The sequence below is a fragment of the Nelumbo nucifera genome, chromosome 3 (assembly GCF_055504915.1).
Source record: "Nelumbo nucifera cultivar China Antique chromosome 3, China Antique-T2T, whole genome shotgun sequence".
Classification (NCBI taxonomy): Eukaryota; Viridiplantae; Streptophyta; class Magnoliopsida; order Proteales; family Nelumbonaceae; genus Nelumbo; species Nelumbo nucifera.
In genome coordinates, this window is record NC_142651.1 from 22032851 (window position 1) to 22036615 (window position 3765).

Sequence of the window (3765 nt, forward strand, 5' to 3'; positions counted from 1 at the left end):
AATTTTTATTGTCTTGTATTGAGAAATAATATTTCTATATTAATATGTTTTATTTTATAGGAAGATATTTCTAATACAAGATTGTCAAAAGCAAAAGGTATTTACAATGCAAGGTTACAAAAAGCAAATGGCGTGGGTACAAGCCGAACTCTCACAAGACACCAGCAAGAATAGCTGATTCAGTCACATCACATTGATTTTTCTTTGATTTTATAATATTTATAAATCTTCGAAGTGGGTCCCACTCGGTGTGGATGTTAACGTTGTAATCATGGGCAACCTTTCTAATGGATTCAATTCTTTCCTTTCTTTTGTTACCTTACTCTTTTCAGCAATTACTTTATATGCAATCAAAAGCCAGCACGGAAAAGGAACTGACCTTTGATTAATATAATATAATTCAATAATTCAAAGGCGACTTTGTTTACAAGGAAAGCAACTTGATATTATCAATCAAATTAGGGAGATATCAAACACGCTATAATCAGGAGTTACTTGCCACATAATCAGGAGATATTTCCTAGTTTATTGTCTATAGAAACTTTGACCTGTTTGGGGATGGGCATTAGTTCGTTATTTTCCTACTTTCCTTGTTTTATTTCAAAATTCGGATCAAATTGGTTGATCCCTCTGTTTGGGGATGGGGTCTGTGATAAAAGACTCCTTCTGTATTTTGTTTTATAATAAAGACCCCTCTATACTATAATTATAGACAAAGATCCTCTTCCCTTAGCTTTCTGTTAAAATTCGTCATTGTAATATTTTTTAATCTCATACTATCTTTATAATAATTATTTGAAAAAAAATACTGTTCATCTTTCCGACCTTAGGATACACGAGCAGCAGCGACACGGTAATCCCTTCTACCTCAAATTTCGGTAACGTGACCAGAACTGCAGGAGGCCGGACTGAGTTTGAGGACTACAGGAGCTTACCTTGTAAACAGGTCCAAATCCGCCCTGACCAAGCTTATTTTCTGATGAAAAGTTGTCTGTGCCTCTATGGCGACTACAATGCTGGATAGACTGAATAGCTTTAATTCATGATTCCTTCCCATCTTCAACTTCAAGTAATAATTTCTCTTGGTTTGTTTCATTTTTGTTCTGCTGAATACAGAGAAAAATATGATCTTGCTCGTCTTTTGACTAAACACAGACTTTCTTCTTTTAAACTTTTAGATCGACTGTAAGAGGTTACCTCTTGATCTGAGACTTCTCCTCTTCAAGCAACAAAAGATGCCCAAACCCAACAGAGGCATCTGTACGCTGGCTACTATGGCAACGGTGTACAACAACCATCGTCTATCTTTTGATTCTTTTTCTGCATTGGAAATCAATTACTTTCTACAACCAAATTGTTGAAAATTGAAATAATGGATGATTCATAGAGTTACTTGGTGCTTACTGTTGGCTGTCAATTGTTGATCAAGAAACGGACCCAGAATATAGATAGGAATAGGACCCCAAGATGATGATTCCCGAAAAGGAAAACCTCTGTTCCGAAGCTGGCATCTCGTCTCTTCGGCAAAATAAGTTTTGTAAGCTATACAAGAACAATTGCTCCAGCACATGTCTGCACAGTCTCTGAGCCTCAAGCTCGTATCCAAGGACATATAGAAAGATCCAAGTCCATCCATATACCCCTGTTTGGAATAGAATAACTCTCCTCTCCTGCACTCTGGTACCTTCTGCTCCACACACCCTTTCTTGTTTTCTCTGGAGTAGTTGTAGGGCAGATGGGTTGGACACAGAATGTTGAAACTATCATACTTGTCGTCGTTCCAGTTGTAGAATTTATATTGCCTGATGTTTCCTTCAGAATCCAGCACCCAAAACGACGAAGGAGAAGAATTTTGCTTTAGGGAGTAAGGGAAGTATCTCTCGTCCTCACTTCAGACGTAGCTGAAATTGTATGTGACATTGTCGGATGTCAACTCAGGGACGCTCTTGTAGCTTCGGCCATCCCACACTCCGCTTTTCCAGTAAACATCCCGTCGACGCCAGGCCAACAACTTGTTAGTACCCATTGGGTCCCCGCCCACAGAGAAATCCCCCGACCTGAGGTCTTCATTGGTCAGCCAAGAAGTTAGAGTCTAGTTATGTCTAGTCTTCGAGTTGAAGCCTAGTTTCATCCCGGGCAGAAGCGTGTCCGTGGGATAATCGAAGCTCTGCCACAATACCCGTGTTGCAGTTCCATTAGAATCGACCTCCCTCAGAACAAAATTTCCCGAGTTCAATAAAGTAATTGTCACGTTACCGGCGGTCTGTTTGGAATATAACATAATAGCACTGCCTCCACTGTGTGTGATTTTCAATTTTCCGTCGCCGTCGATCGTAAGAAGACCGGAGGAATCGGCAATTGGGGTATTTCGATTGGCAACCCAGACAACGGTCGCATCTCGAGCTTTGTTGTAGGAAATACCCAGGTAGCGGTTCCTTGAAGCGCCCGGGCTGAAAAATCCCAGTCTGAAAATTCCACCTGCAGACTCCAAGTGATCCCAGTCCTGATTCCCTTCACCTCACCCTCTTTTATTATTGTGTCCCTTGTTGCTGCAGCTGCGTCATGGGATGTTCTTAGAGCAAAAAAGAGTGAAAAGGCAAGAAGGGAAAATTCGAATTTCCCATAGGTGTTGCTGTTTCTCTTGGTGAGGAGAGACATCGATAATCTATCAATCAACACACAGTAGCGACCAGCAGAGGAACTTGTAAATTAACACGAGGGGAGTTACCGCCGTTACCAAAATCCGAGGCAGAAGGGATCACCGTGTCGCTGCTGTTCTATCGTAAAGGTCGGAGAAGATGAACAGTGTTTTTCTTCCAAATAATTATTATTATGATAATATAAAGATTAAAAAATATTACAACGGCGAATTTTAACAGAAAACTAACGGAAGAAGGTTTTATCTCACAGTTATAATATAGGGGGATCTTTGTCGAAAAATAAAATATAAGGGGTCTTTGTCACAAACCGATCTTTGTAATTTACCCTTAATTCTTTAATTAGTCTAGATCGGAAAGGCATGATATCAGAACTGATAACATTCAACTTGTATCAGGGATGCAATTTGGGTCGGATCAGATTTCGAATTTATCAAAATTTTAATGGTCGAAACCCCTAATCTGAACCCGATATTACTAAAATTCTTCAAATTCACATTATTAATCTGCTGCACTTTTTTCCCTATACCATTCAGTGATTTCAGTCTTTAATAGGTGTTCCATTACAGATGTAGACATCTGTCCACCTGTCAGTTTTTGATAGGTGTTCAACATATGGGCCTTGTCTCAAAATACTATTATCATGGGCCTCCACCACAAGGCCCATGTTATGGTTTTTGGGCCCTCATTTGCTACTTTAGAGGATTACTATTGGATGGGTTCTATATAAGGTAGGTCCCACACCGAAAAAAAAGGATGATCAAATGGCTTTTACCCATGATACTTTTGCACTAAATTCAGCATTTTTAAGCATTTTAATATAAATCTTCTCCATCCAAACAGAAGGAATGAAACTTGGTTGCATGGATGTCAATGGTGACGTGGTTATTCTGTTACCGTAGGACATGGATTCAAGCTGATCAATATCGACGAGCCAAAGGTAATGAGATCAGGACTAGCTAGGAGCTTGGCTCGTCTGATATTTGTTCAGCTCGTTGAATTCAATTTTGTATGTTAGACTTTTTCCGAAAAAAAAATGCTAGGTGTATTCAAGCCCAAATTTATAAAGTACCCATGATCAAAGACTGAGGTTATGTTTGGGTGCGCA

The 3765-nt window shown here is 39.5% G+C and overlaps 1 long non-coding RNA gene across 2 annotated transcripts; it reads right to left on the reverse strand.

Annotated features, from left to right (window-relative positions):
* Nucleotides 1-964: 964 nt before the first annotated feature.
* LOC148801017 (uncharacterized) lies at nt 965-2792 on the reverse strand. Of its 2 annotated transcripts, none has more exons than XR_016083567.1 (3): nt 1405-2792; nt 1198-1320; nt 965-1103 (listed from the first exon to the last, which is right to left on the reverse strand). It is a non-coding gene; the product is annotated as an uncharacterized LOC148801017 (long non-coding RNA). The 2 variants fall into 2 exon arrangements; XR_016083568.1 differs by having other exon boundaries at nt 968-1106.
* Between the last annotated feature and the right edge of the window lie 973 nt (nt 2793-3765).